We start from the raw sequence: 16,774 nt of genomic DNA on the forward strand, positions 1-16,774 counted from the left end.
TCTGCTGCCTCGCATTGTTAATGCATGTATGAACACACACACACACACACACACACACACACACACACACACACACACAGGCACAGGCATACACACACACACACACACACACACACACACACGACAGGCATACACACACACACACACACACACACACACGCACAGGCATACACACACACACACACAGGCATACAGGTACACACATGCAGACATACACACACACACACACAAAACACACACAAACAGATGAACTAGCAACATGTGGGCTCATCATGGCTTCCAGGATGTTGAGCCGAGTCACGCTCTCAGTAGAAGTGCTTTATTACTATGCAGTGCAACCACTGTTATTCCTCAGTCTGTGGACGGAGACATGAAAGGCTGGCATATGAGGCTTTTCACAGCACACCTAGCACACCCACACCTAGAAGCACCAGGATGGACGATAGCAACTGAGTTGGCCTGCCTGTGAAGAAAGGTGCACCTTGTGAAGCACACTGATGAGGAGCAACTGCTGTGTGTGTGTGTGTGTGTGTGTGTGTGTGTGTCTGTGTGTCTGTGTTGTATTATTTCTCCTTCTTGCCTGTGTCTCTAAACACAAAAAGTATTGTGTGTATTTGTCTATGTGTATGTGGTGTGTATGTGTGCATATGTGGTGTGGGTGTGTGCACGTGTGTGTGTGTGTGTGTGTGTGTTGTATTATTTCTCCTTCTTGCCTGTGTTTCTAAACACAAATTATTGTGTGTATTTGTCTATATGTATGTGTATTGGCGGATACAGTATATGTGGTGTGTACAGTATGTGAGCGTATGTGGTGTGTGTGTGCGTGTGTGTGGCTGGTATTCTCCTCAGGCTAGGTCTATCAGAGTGACCTGACCAGCCCCAGTGACTCATCACATAGTGTGTGTGTGTGTGTGTGAGCATGTGTGTGTGTGCGTGTGGGTGTGAGTGTGCGAGCATGTGTGTGCGTGTGGGTGTGTGTGTGCGAGCATGTGTGTGTGTGTGTGTGCCAACCTCCAGTGTCGGCAGTTGTTCATGTGCACAGTAACACTCAGTCATGACTGGTGTGTGTGTGTGTGCACCCATTCCCCATCAACACCATCTCTGGAAATCTAGTGTTCCACACTATTGTAACACACACTCATGCAGTGAGGCTGGCACTGGGGACTAGAATATCATGTAGGTCTACTTCCATGCAGAGTAATCAAGTCACAAATAGCGACTCTGTGAAGCATATCATAGTGTTTTAAAAGGGAGTTGTATGTTTAAATGGGATCTGTCAAAGGAAGTGGTTGTGGTGTTGACTAAGCAGAAATGCACATGATTTGTATTACGCCCTGGGTGTAGAGAAGAGTTAACTTGCAGCTGGAAGTTGAGTGGAAGGACTGTTTGGAAGTATTTGGAAAGGACTGTACCAATGAAAGGAATCCACAATGACCTACTTATTTCCCCCCGTCTAAAGAAGGCAGGCCTCCTGGAGTGGAGCAGGCTCTGGCACCATTCTAGCCCTGGTGTGGCCCAGATCAAGCCCCGTGGAGCGTTCAAAATAGCAAACAAAGGCAAACGTTCTAGAATGTTTTCAAACCGTTTTTGCCGTTTGCCTTAAGTTCACTGTGATAGTTTCCAAAGACACAAGACACACACAAACGGTCCGAAGAGTTAGTTTTTTGTTGAACTAAAGGCTAGGCTGAATCAGACTATTTAGAATGTTTACATAAAAAAACCTTTCAAATTTGAAAGTTTAAAGAACAGGCAACCGTGTCTGTTTGCTGAATTCAAAGGCACCTCTGGTCTGTCATTGGGGCCAGATCAGAGCCAACTCTGTTTCTGACTGAGCCCCAATCTGGGTTGTTCCATGGTCCTCGTGATGCAACACGTTCTGTTTCTTTGAGTAAACGTCATAAAGCTCCCTCTTAGGATATCTGATTGACGGATTCTGTTTGTTTTTTTAAACGTTGGATATATTTAGAATCTGCTGATTCAAGAGTTTTTGTTTTTTTTTCCTAACTGAAGTCCTGTATTAACTCCCCATCGGGTTTATGGTCTGTTGTCCTTCAAAATGAAATTTGTTTTAAAGTTTTAATACATTGTACAATGTATAAAGTTTCAATACATTCGTTTGACAGTTATTGTGTAGCTGTTTATTTGAAATGGACTAGTTAGGTTTTACATCATAATCTGAAGTCCAGTGGCATGTTCTACGCCTTTATACTATCATATACTGAAATCAAATTTCAATGGTGACTTCTAATGGTTGTGAAATCAAGATAAAACAATTATTTTTCTGTATTCTCAATTCTGCAATGATTTCTCTAGTTTTGTCTTGAGTCTTAAATACTGTGCACCAAAATGTTTTGAGTTTATTTTTTGAAAGTTTAGGAAATTGATGGTGTTTCCAATCGTGTTAATTAATTGTGATCTCAATATTGACCAAAATAGTTGTGATTGTGATTTTTGCATAATAGAGCAGCACTGAAATGTATTTATTTTCCCTTTAAATTACTACATACATACACACACACACACACACACACACACACATACACACACCACCACCCAAAGTTGACATGCGAGACTTTAAAAAATATGTATTGTATTGAGAGCTATCCCTGTCTTGAAGGGCATCTAGTCTCCAACTCCACCCCCACTCTTTGCCCCTTCGCTCCCATTGAGGCCTGTGTGTGTGTGTGTGTGTGTGTGTTGTGTGCGTGTGTGTGTGTGTGTGTGTGTGTGTGTGTGTGTGTGTGTATGGGTGGTGGGGGTGGTTAGGCACTACCCGCACAGGGGGCCAGTGTTGTTATGAATGACTGTCTTCATTGGGGTGTGTGTGTGTGTGTGTGTGTGTGTGTGTGTGTGTGTGTGTGTGTGTGTGTGTGTGTGTGTGTGTGTGTGTGTGCGTGCGTGCGTGTGTATTGCAAGCCTGCTCATGCAGAAGCAGAGACTGCTGTGCTATGCTGTGCTGTGGTGCTGCTGTAGCAGACTCTGCTTCGCCCCTGAGCTGTTTTCTGTGGCCCGCATACCCCCCCACACACACACACACACACTGCCATGTGAAACATCTCTATCTCTGAGCACCACTCCCTCTACTGCTACTGCCTCCAGACACACCACTCCACCACACACACACAAGACAAAAAGTCTGAACAAAAAGGAGCCACTTTTATCTATAAATACAGATTCAAGAGCAGGAACAGATTCTTTAACTACTAGTTGGTATGCACCTGTTCCAAATCTCTATATTTAAGCAGCACAATATCTTACTACCTCCTGATCATGTTTTCATAAAATGCACACATAAAAAAACATGCACATACACAAACAAGCACATTTCATTGTGCAAAAGTGTAGAGATATCAGTCAGTGATAATGACCACTGTTTTCAAGCCAGGTCACAGGTTCCATTTCCAGAAGACACTCCTGCATCATGAATAAAAAGATGAACAGAAAAGATGCTAAATGATCACAGTGTCTGTCCAGATGTGATGGCTACAGCACTAATATATGGATTTACTGTAGTGTAGACTATATTGCAGATCCCATGAGCATGCTGGGTATGGCATGCAACTCAGTATCTGTCTGAGTGCCACAGTGGGAGTGTGAACGTATGCTCTCATTTCCTGTGTGTTAGTGTGGTATGAGGTACAGTACCATACTTTAACAATCTGGCACACTTCAGTTGAACTGTGGCCTTCTTACACCAAACAACTTCGACAAGATTTGGGAAAGATTCTTGAAAGATTGTAGTCTTTTAACTAATGCCCCCCATCTTTCCCAAATCTTGTCAAATTTGTTTGGTGTAAGGAGGCCATTAGTTGAATAGTGTTGCTTTGTAACGTGTCAGACTGTATTCTGAAGTAGTATTGAGTTTGTCATGCAGGAGAAGAAGCACTCATTCTCTCAGCTCGATTGGGACTCTGAGTGTTTCTTTGGAGTGGGTTTGGAGTTTGTAGACGCTGCGTGCTGGCTATCAGCCGTGTGGCACCCCACCTGTGCTGACTGAGATCCCTCGTCTGGCTAAATGAAACCACATGGCGCGATGACATAGCTCGTATTCCGGCTAGCGGCCTGCCCTGTGCGCAGACACACCCTCCAAAGAAACCAACACCCATGTCCCTGTTTCTGTCCTGTGTGTATGTGTGTGTGTGTGTGTGTGTGTGTGTGTGTGGAGTATGGGTCCAACCCCATCTCTTTCCTCCCAGCTGCTGCTCTGACACACACATGCATACACACACAAACACACACACACACAGGGGGACTCACACAGTGAAACACACACTCACTTTCAGACACACATGCATAGAAGCGGATGCACATACACACACACACACACACATGCTTGCATTCAGACAGACAGACACAAACACACACAGACACACAAACACAAGCACACATACACACACTCACCCCTCACACTCCTGGGCTGTGTGAGAAGAAAGAGGGCTTGTGTCTCGTTTTGGGTGTCGGTCGGACTCTTTTTCGCGACACCCCCGCATGAGCAAACAGTTTATTTCTGGCTCCGGCCAGCGTGTTCCGTGAGCTCATACGGAACCTCAGGAATGGGGCTGGAGAGGTGGCCAAAACAGCCTGTGGTCCTCCTGCTTTGGATCAAACCCTAACGCTAACGCTAACACTACTCTCTCTCTGTCTCCTTCTCCAGAAATCCTCACCAGGAGAGAAATGAGTGTGTGTGTGCAAGTAAGAAAGAGAGGGAGAGAGAAAGTGAGAAAGAATGTCCACCTCCACCCTGCTAGCCTCAGTGACTCATGCAGTGTCCTGCTAGAGAGCAGCAAGCAGACCCTGGACTGCTCACGGCCCACCACCGGCCCTGATTTGGCCCAGTGTCGTGTCTGCTACAGTCCTGATCCCCTGCCAGTCCTCCATTTGACCTCTCGTTTGACCTTTTAAAGCTGCTATTTGTCCGTAGAGATTAAAGGTCGTCTTCTTCGGGAAGCCTGTAGCCTCGTAATCTCCCTCTTCTCTTAGAGAGCAGACATTTCACTGGGAGTCAGGGCAGTGTGTCTGTCTGTGTGTGCTTTTGAGGTCACTGTGTTATTTGCCTGCTCTCATGGAAAGCTATTTGTAGCCCACATTTGAATTCTCTGTGAACAGACTCAGATAGGAATGTTATCAATATTATTTTGTGATTGACACAGTTTTAGTAGTTATAAGCTATAGTAGTGAATAACGGGTCTGTGTTCTGTATGGTCCTCTGCCATTGGTGTCTCCATGGCTCGAGGTCTGCTTTAGCCTAGCTTTGAGTTAGCCATTAGTCTGCTATAGCCTGGCTGAGAGTTAGCCATTAGTTTATTTTATCCGAACTGAGAGTTAGTCATCAGTCTGCTTTAACCTAGCTGAGAGTTAGCCATCAGTCTGGCTTTAGCCTAGCTGAGAGTTAGCCATCAGTCTGCTTTAGCCTAGCTGTGCGTTAGCCACCGGGCATATGTGCTGATAAGAGCATACTTTAGTGTTTCACTCTACACAGAGATGCATGAACTTTGGGCCGAGTCCAGATTTAAACTTGCACACACTGCAGAACAGGAAAAGACAGAAAACATTGGGTTGCACAGGAATGTGAAAGAGAGAGAGAGAGAGCTATGTGAGATATTTCCCTTTTTTCAGATGGTAGTGTTAAATAGAGCTCGGCATGCCAGTGTGTTGGAGGTGTTTCTTAGAAGACTCCTAAGGCCCTCTCTCTCTCTCTCTCTCTCTCCCTCTTTCTCTCTCCCCTCTCTCTCTCTCTCTCCCTTCCTCCTTTCTTTCTTCCACACTCCCCCCTCGGCCCCCTCGGCTCCTCCATGCTGTAGTGCTGAAGCGGCATGACCTCAGCAGATGAGTCAGAGCTTGTCAGTGCTGAAGATGAGAGGAGAGGAGAGAGGAGAGGAGAGGAGAGGAGAGAGATGAGATGAGATGAGAGGAGATGAGAAAGCAACTTCTCATTCCATTGGAGTCATCTGGGGAGAAGCGATAACCTGTTGATGTCAGGATGTCTGAGACGCCGCACACACACACACAAACCCACACACACACACTCATTAGCCCAGCTCGACACATTTGTTTCTGTTTAATTCTGGCAAGAAGTTTCGACACATCCACACACACACATGCTTACATGGTCGACGCCAGTGGTGTGTGATGTCAGTGCGATAAAGTGCGGTGCTAACGCAGCATTCTCTGATGATTAAGGAGGCGTGTAGGAGGAGTGTAGGAGTTCAATATGACGCTTCATCACACCATATTTGATCAAATAAGAAAGAAAAACTCCAAATTCTGACACACTGTATGTGGAAGGTTTTCAACACACACACATACGCTCACACACACATGCGCTCACACACACACACACTCACACACACATACGCTCACACACACACATACTGTACGCTCACACACACATACGCTCACACTCTTGGTGCAAGTGGTCTGTGACGCCAGTGGTCTGTGACGCCAGTGGTCAGTGGTCTGTTGATGTCGGTGGTCTGTGATGCCAGTGGTCTGTGATGCCAGTGGTCTGTGATGCCAGTGGTCTGTGATGCCAGTGGACTGTGATGTCAGTGTGATGAGCAGGGGGTGGCAGCACAGCTTACTCAGATGATTTAGGCAGCGTAGGAGCTGGTTACGTCAAGTGGTCCTCCTCTCCTCTCCTCCTCTCCTCTCTTCTCCTTCTCCCCTCTCCTGTTCTCTTCCTTTCCTTTCCTCTCCTCCTCTCCTCTCCTCCTCTCTCCGCTCCTGTTCAGACTGACCTAACATGGACTGCTGCTTGGCTGGCTGCTTGGCTGGCTGAGTGAGAGGCTGTCTGACTAGCATGCCGGGGCTTGCCCTGGAGTCTGAGGCACAGCACTGAAACGCCAAACCATCAACATAAACACACTAAGAGCAGGAAGTGCAGCTGAACTTTACCCAGCCTGCCTGTTCAGAAGGACATGGGCTACTGTAAATCACACAAGGCCTTTATTACTGGAAATGTCACGGTGTGTGTGTGTGTGTGTGTGTCTGTGCACTACTACTACAGAAGAGCACAGGGGCTCAGATAGCTTCTGTGTCTGGAGTGGAGCTTTGGTGAATATGAGCCAGATCAGAGCCAGATCAGGACAAGTGCTGTTCCACAGCGAGCCTCCACGAGGATAAACTCCTTGTGAGGGTAATCACTGGACTATACACAAAAGGCAGTTCAATCTCAATCATCTATTGAAATGTCACAGTGTGTGTGTGTGTGTGTGTGTGTTGAGATGTCACAGTGAGCTTATTAGGATTGACTCTTTCTAACAGACGAGCGCTGTTGTGTTGACGCTCACATAGGTCAGCATTTATGGCATGCTTATGTTGCACTTCTGGCCGTCGTCCCTAATTGCGCCCTGCAGGGATGTGCAGTTTTGAATGGGCCCTGAAAGAATGAATGACCGTCAGTCAGATTAAGACACCGCATCAGCAGCAGTGCAGTGTCCAGGACAAGAGCTTGCTTCTGCAGTGTCCAGGACAAGAGCCTGCTTCTGCAGTGTCCAGGACAAGAGCTTGCTTCTGCATTGTCCAGGAGAAGAGCTTGCTTCTGCATTGTGTGAGCCATGCTCCGTGTGCAGTGAGAGGCCCACTTGACCCACTGAATGGCCGTCATGTGACTCCATACGTCCACTTCCTCTGACGCAGCGTGGCGTCCCCTCTGACATCTGGTCACGGCCTGAGTGTGACATCTGGGAAGAGGCAGCGTCGTCTTCTCTTTCTCCTCCATTCCCAAAGCCCATTGTTGTGATAAAAATAGAGTTCAGGGAGCCAGAAGGAAAAACACACCACACACACACACACACACACACACACACACACACTCACACTCACACACACACTCACACACACACACACACACATACACACACACACACATACACACCACAGACACACCACACACACACACCCACCACACACATACACACCACACACACACCACACACACCACACACAACACACACACCACACATCACACACACACACACACTCACACACACACCACACACACACACACACACACACACACACACACACACACACACACACACACACACACACACACACACATCCTTCCAGTGGAGGGGCAGTAAGCAGTAAGTGTTCCTGAACCATACCCAGAAAAATTGACTTTTTTCCCCACTCCCACACTCCCAGACACACACACACACACACACACACACACACACACACACATATATTCCTGTGCTGACCTGCACCTCTCTCTCCCTCTCACACACTGCACACAGTGGAACCTGTTCTGCTGGCTGCTGTGTGTGTGTGTGTGTGTGTTGGGGGGGGGCAGGAGCTGCCTCTGCATGCTCAGCAGCGCGTGCCTCGGAGCTGTGAAACTCTGCCATCCACGCCACGCAACCCTGCCATGCACACTCACCCAGCCTCTCTGTGCCTCTCTGCCTCTGTGCACACTCACCCAGCCTCTGTGCACGCTCACCCAGCCTCTCTGTGCACGCTCACCCAGCCTCTGTGCACACTCACCCAGCCTCTGTGCACACTCACCCAGCCTCTGTGGATTAGAAAACTGGACAACCCTGCCATGCACACTCACCCAGCCTCTGTGGATTAGAAAACTGGACAACCCTGCCATGCACACTCACCCAGCCTCTGTGGATTAGAAAACTGGACAACCCTGCCATGCATACTCACCCAGCCTCTGTGGATTAGAAAACTAGACAAGACTTCAGCTGGTTTTAGTTGACTTTTTGACCTCAATGATTTTAGCTTACTTTACCTCCTGATTCTTTACAATACATATTGAGTAATATTTTTTACTTACCTACAGTACCACACTAGGATGCAGTTGTAGGGACTTGGGAGTTCTGTGACACAAAAATCCACTCCATGCTACCTGCAATGCTCATGTACTCCATCTCCCTGAACGTCTGCGTACTTCACACCCAAGTAGACTCAGTTGTAGACCTGCGTGTACATTATCTTTATCTTTCTCCATGCTGGATGTTTGTTTCAAGTCTATAGACACATGCTGTCTCCATCATGGCTGTCAGAAATGTTTTTATTTAAACACACTAGGATGTAATGTTGAGAGCATTTCACTCACTTTGTGTGTAGACTTTGTGTTTTAACTTTACGGCCATGTCAGTTAAGGTTTGTGGGTTTTTGTAATTATTTGTATAACACCTATGGCAAAACTTCATAAAATAAATAAATAAATAAAAACTTTGCCATGTCAGTTGTGCACGTGGCTGTGAGGAAACGATCCATTTGGAGAGTGAGTTCAGCTCACCGTGAATGAGTCTCTTTTCTCTGGTGTTTTTTACCCCCTTAACTGCAGTTGTATAACCTCTTTAGACAAGGAATCTGCTCTCTGTGTCCCTCGCTCCCTCTCTTTCTCCCTCGGTCTCATTCCCTCGTTCCCAGCAGGTACGGAAATAAAGATTTCTTCCAGAGAGGAAAATAATTATCATTCTTCCACAAATCAGGAAGGGGGTCTCAGTGGATCCAGAGCCCAGCCATTTCCTTAAATAGAACTCGGGGCTCTCCAATCCGCCGACTTTCAGGCTCACATTCCACGCATAGCTCCGACTGCGACATTCTGCGCCGCGCAAACAAATAACTTGTGGAGCTTCGGCGGGTACGCTTAAATTGCCGCTCCGTTTCTGCACACATCCCTTTCTCTCTCTCACACACACACACACACACACACACACACACACACACACTTGCAGCCCAGAGGACATAGTAGGGGCTCATCAGGTTGCCATAGTGATTTCCTGCCCGGCCCTAGGCTCGGTAGGAGTGGAGACTTGAGGAGCCCTGGGTGTAGCCGGGTGTGTGTGTGTGTGTGTGTGTCGGGGGGTGCTCAGAAGAGTTTGGCTTTTCACAGACAGATTAGTTAAATGCTGAGGGTGTGAAATAAAAGACCCAGCGCTGCAGAAACTAAACCAAACACAAACATGCCATGACGGGAGGGACACTTACCAAAGCACTTTGGACTTCAGTGCTTCCCTTCTAAAGAGCTCTATTCACGATGCATATGAAGCTGAAGCAAAGTCCTTTTAGGCAAGTCCCTCCACTCGGCGGCCATATTGCAACGCTTTTTGGGCACTTGTAGGGCATCCATTTCGGCAGAAATGCGCGTGCGCAAGGCTTCAAGACACCAATCTTGCTCCAGCGGTGAGATCACAAGCACGATGTCTTCACAACACACCATATGATTGGCTCAATGTATTCACATCACACCACATGATTGGCTCAATGTATTCACATGTCGACGTTTTGCCGAGGAAGGGGTGGGATATGTGTAGACAACGGCCATATTGGCCTGACAAACTAGCCCCATGCATTTCTATGGAGTATTTTTTGAGTGCTGTGTCTCCACATTAGAAAGTCTCTGGCTGAAGCTATAGCATATCTCTTCCCTTCTAAAGAGCTCTGTTCATGATGCATATGAAGCTGAAGCTATAGCATATCTCTTCCCTTCTAAAGAGCTCTGTTCATGATGCATATGAAGCTGAAGCTATAGCATATCTCTCCCCTTCTAAAGAGCTCTATTCATGATGCATATGAAGCTGAAGCTATAGCATATCTCTTCCCTTCTAAAGAGCTCTGTTCATGATGCATATGAAGCTGAAGCTATAGCATATCTCTTCCCTTCTAAAGAGCTCTATTCATGATGCATATGAAGCTATAGCATAATAGCATATCTCTGTCTGCCTGTCCACCCTCCATCCATCCATCTGGGTATATATGAACATTACGCCGCACACACAGTGGTATATCTGAAAGGCCTGGTAGGTAGCTTAGCTGTTGCCCTGCTATTTTAGGTCCACATGCAGGATGTCTAGGCCTGTAGACGTGCCTGAGTATCAGGAAGCATGAATGACAATCCTGAGGAGGAGCTCACTCCAAAGCACGTGTGCCCTGTGATGCGTTTCCTGTGGAAGATCCCAAGAGCCAGGATGTGAGAGTGGAGCTTGGAGTCTACCCTTTGTGTGTGTGTGTGTGTGTGTGTGTGTGTGTGTGTGTGCGTGCGTGCATATGTTCATCATCAACTCTGTCTATGTCTGACAATGCATTTGTGTGTGTGTGTGTGTGTATATTTACTCCTGATGTGTATTTAACAATAGGCTCCGTGGGTTGATTGTGCTGTGCGGTGTGTGTGTCTGGCGGTACGCTGTAGTGTGCTGCTGTGTGGAGTGCTGTGTGTGTGTGTGTGTGCGTGTGTGTGTGTGCTACTGACAGAGGCAGGTGCTTCCCTGAGCGCTGCTGAGCACAGGAGGCCCAGAGTGCAGATTACTCCACCACTCATTTCCCCTCTGCCTGCACCCGAGCTCACCAGTATAAATGGAACTCAAGGAAGACACACACACACGCACACACACGCACACACACATACACACATACACACACAGAGTGACTAGGGCACGGGCTGACACACTCACACAGAGACACACACACACATTTACTTAGTCATGCAAAGACAAGCAGTTTCCCTCTCTTAATCACAGATACACTGAACTGGCACACACACACACACATAATTGGCGTGTACAGACAAACATGCACATTTACTTAGTCATACAAGGACAAGTAATTTCACTCTTTCAAACACAGACACACTGAAATACTGATGCACACGCATAAACACACACACACACACATGCAAACACAGGAACATCCTTTACACACGCCATCTCACACACACAGACGCACACACCATGCTAACTATTGTCTTCATGCTTTCGCGCTGCTCTGTAAATAGTGGATGGCCTGTATTGATGTTGAAGTCTGTGACAGTGAGGAAGCACATTGATGGATACTTCCTGTGTAGATTTATGCTTGTATGTGATTGCTATCAGATGTCCTAGGAAACCTCCACCATTCGCTATTTACACTAAGCCCTCTGGGGAGGAAAAGGGGAGGAGTGTGTCTGTGTGTGTGTGTATCCGTGTGTGTGTGTGTGTGTGTTTTGTGTGTATCCGTGTGTGTGTGTGTGTGTGTGTGTTTTGTGTGTATCCGTGTGTGTGTGTGTGTGTGTGTGTGTTTTGTGTGTATCCGTGTGTGTGTGTGTGTGTGTGTGTGTGTGTGTGTGTGTGTGTGTGTCTATGAATCTGTGTGTGTTTGTGTGTGTGCGTGTGCGTCTATGAATCTGTGTGTGTTTGTGTGTATGTGTGTGTGTGTGTCTATGAATCTGTGTGTTTGTGTGTATGTGTATGAGTGTGCCTTTCTTTACATTGGAAGCAGTCGTGAGCGGCACTCATCATTTCAACAGCTTAAGTGGCCGTTCACCGATTCCAGCAGTGCAATGCAAACATCAGTTGTCAAGGAGTTGCTACCATAATAATGACACAATTTCCCAAGCTCCCTCTCCACGCGGGCAGTGATCATAGTAACCACCTCTGATGCGGACGCGCTTGGATACGGCGTGTTTGTGTGCGAGTAATGGCCTTACAACATGCTGGATCTTGGATCAGAGAGATGAAGATGATCTGATGGCATGATTGGCTTTACAGATATCTGCAGGCTTGGCGTGCGACCACACAGGTCAGCAGACTCGGCCAGGAGTCAGCAGCTGTTCTGACAGAACGACTGCCCCCACACACACACACACGCACCTGGGGTATAACTCAGTTAAGGTAACCAGATTTCTGAGAGGAAAACTGGGGACATTTCTTGGGAACCCGGGACGTTTCCAGTTCGGCAGTCAGCGTCATTAAATGATCTATTGGGTTGTCTATGAAAAAGGGGGGGCAGTGCTGTTGTTTAGATTTGTTTATGTTTATGCATTTATATATTTTATCCAAAGCAACTTATAGATACCAGTTGCATTGACCAGTGTCCCTGGAGCAACTTGAAGTGCCTTGGTCAAGAGCACAATGATGGCTACTGGGAATCAAACTGCCCCCCCTCCCATTGCGTTTGGAAAGTAGGGTCACCCTAAAACTGAGGCCTAGTCCACACGTACCAAACCGATCTTTTTTTCCTCAGTCTTCCCTGGAACCATTATCAAGAATATTTGCGTCCAAAGCGGATCCATCTCAACCTGACTCAACCGTTACTTCATACCCCAGGCCTATAGGTAGCACTGTTTCTTTACAGAAATTGACCAAAACTTTCGCTTTACAAACAGACAGAATAGGCTACAATTTGAAATGACTAGTCAAAGGAAATCAGAATTGTTTGTATTGGACTGATGGTGAACTGTCAACTGTAGTCAACTGTAAAACTAATAAACTTTATTTTACGGTTTGTGAAGGGTGCAGTCCGTCCTTTATTTGGCTACGCAGGTGGGCCTACTAATCACCTTTTCTTTGGTTGTAGGATAGTCCGTGATTCACATTAGTTTTGGCTATCACCGCAATTATGCTACTAAACGCAAGGCTTACCCAAGTTCTAGGCTATTCTGTCGCCACATTTATAATATTGCTATAAAACCTTGGTTAGTAACAGTCAATACGTTTGCCTGCATCAAATCATCGCATTTGCATTCAGTGTGCTACCATCGGCTTAACGTGGAGTTCTAAAGCGTCTTTGTATGCTTATATCTGATTTCACTTTCGACTGTGAATGCATGTATATATGTTGTAAGACATGTAAAATAAATGAATGACACTGGCACTACGCACAAATGAATGTAGCCTAAACTTACACCGCAATTAGGGGCAGCCGTGGCCCACTAGTTAGCACTCTGGACTTGTAACCGGAGGGTTGCCGGTTCGAGCCCGACCGGTGGGCCGCGGCTGAAGTGCCCTTGAGCAAGGCACCTAACCCCTCCTGCTCGGCGCCCGCCATTGTAGCAGGCAGCTCACTGCCCGATTAGTGTGTGCTTCACCTCACTGTGTGTTTCACTAATTCACCGATTGGGTTAAATGCAGAGACCAAATTTCCCTCACGGGATCAAAAAAGTATATATACTTATATACTATATACTTATACTTATACTTTCCTAATAACTTAAGTTCTCTTGCGTCACTGACAGTAGCTAGAATGCATAAAAAAACACTGGGAAAAACAGTGTTCAGTCCACACCAAGTCATAAGCTATTGGCGCTGCCTTTCCAGTTATGATATTTATCTTACAGTGTAATGTCGTAGGTAATGTCATGTATGAAAACTAGTATTGTTGGCAATACTATAGGAGAATTGCAAGTCCAGGGCAGCTGAGGTGTGGCGGTGACATCATCGATCACATAAACAGGATGTCGCGGTTTAAGCTGTCTAAGCAGACTCACGGTTTCAGATTTCTCCACTCTGGGACCAGGTTTCAGAAAAAGTGCGGTTTCGGGCAGTGCGTTTACAGGATTCATTTGGACACTCGGCCAAGACGAAGCAAAACCTCTGCGTTTAACCTAAAAAGCGTCTCCGTGTGGACAGGCCCTGAGTGTCACTGCTACAAGTACAAGCTCCTGAGCCGGAACTGAGTTAGGTTTTGAGCTGCACTGTTTGAAGGCATGATCAGGTTTGGACCCGAGTCAGTTTTGTATGAATGTATGATTGTGCCAAACCTGGGTCATTTGTGACCGGTTCAGTGTGTTGATATATGGTTGGCTTTGTTTCAGTGCTTTGTGAATGTATGCTTGGGTTGTACAGTTAAGACTGTGCTTGGTGAATGTGTGGGTTTGGATCTGAGACGATGTTATTTAAATGATTGGTCCAAGAGCTGAAGACTAATTCAAGTGGTAGATGTGGGCGTATATGACGTACACACTTGCTCATGCTACTGTACCTGAGACCATGCTAAAAAGCGCCAGTGGGAGCTAGCTGCTCTGTGACTGCCTCTGGATTTGAGATATATCATTTCTAGATCGGGATGCACTTGTAGTGTGAACATCTGGATTTGAAATATATCATTTCTAGATCTAGATTCATTTGTAGTGTGAACATCTGGATTTTAGATATATAATTTCTAGATCTAGATGCATTTGTAGTGTGAACATCTGGATGGATCTGGATCATAGACGATGCCTTGTGAACGTCTGTGTGGGTTGGGATCACTGAGATTAATCCTGGGGAACTGACTGTAATGATTGTGTCTTGATCTAAGACAAGTCTTGAGTGTTTGATGGGCCCTGGGTCATATAGTCCCATAATCCTGTCAGCTGGTTGGATGTGTCACCGTAATGTGTGGATGTGACATTGAGTTCTGAACAGAAGCAGTGCTGCATCCAGAGGGTATGGAGCACCACGTGTTACTGGGTGGACACAGCAGTGCTGTAATCTGGAATAGTGGGTGTGTCCATATTGATGAGGTAAATGGGTTTGGCTTGGACACAGGTCCTAGTGGATGTGGTAAGTTCTTCTGGATGTGGGATTGGGAGAGTTTGTCATGGATGTGGATATCAATTGGTCAAGTGTGGATACAGCTGTACGCTACATAGTGTAGTTTGGTGCAAATGTGATTCTAGACAGTAGATGTGTCTGGTGTGTGTGTAAGTGAGTCTTTCACGTAATGAATGCGCACTCTAGAAAGTGAAAGTAGGCCTACTATGCTCTCCGTGTCTGTAACTGTCTGTTCACGTCCACAATCGATTATAACGTTCCTCAAATGGAGAACACATCTATGTTCCCTCGCGTCTCATGGCCACTCTAGGCTATGTCATGCTTCTGTGTTTGCAAAATTCTGACAGCAGCGGTTAGCAGTTGGTGTACAAGCACCTAGCATAATTTGACTCTGAGAGAGAGGCTCCCGCAACAGGGTCCTGCGCCTGTGCCTCTGCATAGGGCTACGTTTAAGCAAAGTCCTTTTAGGCAAGTCCCTCCACTCGGCGGCCATATTGCAACGCTTTTTGGGCACTCATCGGGCATCTATTTTAGGCGAAATAATGCGTGCTGAGCTTCCGCGACACCAATCTTGCTCCAGCCGGCGAGATCACAACATGATTGGCTCAATGTATTCACAAACACCACATGATTGGCTCAATGTATTCACATGTCGACGTTTTTCCGCGGAAGGGGTGTGATATGTGTAGACAACTGCCATATTGCCGTTACAAACAACCCCATGCATTTCTATGGAGGAGTGCTGTGTCTCCACATTAGAAAGTCTCTGGTTCAGGTCAGAAATTAGTCCGTCCAGTCAGTAGTCCCGCATTCAGGCCGCTCCATTATTAGATTCACTTTATCAGACAGCGCTGTACAATGTGCGTGGGAATTTTCTCGCATTATGAGTTGCGGTTACCCGCAATACCTGCAATCCCTCGCTGAAATGTAGGCCCTGGTGTGTGTGTGTGTGTTCAAGCTAGTTTTGCAGACAGCAGATCTGCCAGTCGGTCAGGCTGTGTGTGTGTGATATGTGCAGAGGGTGGATGTGTGATAGGGTTAGAGTTGTAGACTGTGTGTGTGTGTGTGTGTGTGTGTGTGTGGCTGTGGCTGTGTGTGTGTGTGTGTGTGTGTGTGTGTGTGTGTGTGTGTGTGTGTGTGTGTGTGTGGCTGTGGCTGTGTGTGTGTGTGTGTGTGTGTGTGTGTGGCTGTGTGTGTGTGTGTGTGTGTGTGTGCGCGTGTGTGTGTGTGTGAGGGCGAGCTGTGCTGGGCTGTGCGTGTGTGTGTGTGTGTGTGTGTGTGTGTGTGTGTGTGTGTGTGTGTGTGTGTGTGTGTGTGTGTGTGTGTGGCGTGTGTGTGTGTGTGTGAGGGCGAGCTGTGCTGGGCTGTGCGTGTGTGTGTGTGTGTGTCGTGTGTGTGTGTGTGTGTGTGTGAGGGCGAGCTGTGCTGGGCTGTGCTGGAGGCGGATGTGTCAGTTGGTCAGGTGGATCCATTAGAGTGGGAAGAGACATCTGGCTGCTGATGAGACCTGCAGGGATCCAGGTCAG

General features: G+C 46.9%; 1 protein-coding gene across 1 annotated transcript in view; it reads left to right on the forward strand.

Annotated features, from left to right (window-relative positions):
- The window catches only part of samd4a (sterile alpha motif domain containing 4A), a 68,485-nt gene that overhangs the window by 2,827 nt on the left and 48,884 nt on the right, over positions 1 to 16,774 (forward strand).

This window comes from Alosa alosa, chromosome 1 (assembly GCF_017589495.1).
Source record: "Alosa alosa isolate M-15738 ecotype Scorff River chromosome 1, AALO_Geno_1.1, whole genome shotgun sequence".
NCBI classification, from domain to species: Eukaryota; Metazoa; Chordata; class Actinopteri; order Clupeiformes; family Clupeidae; genus Alosa; species Alosa alosa.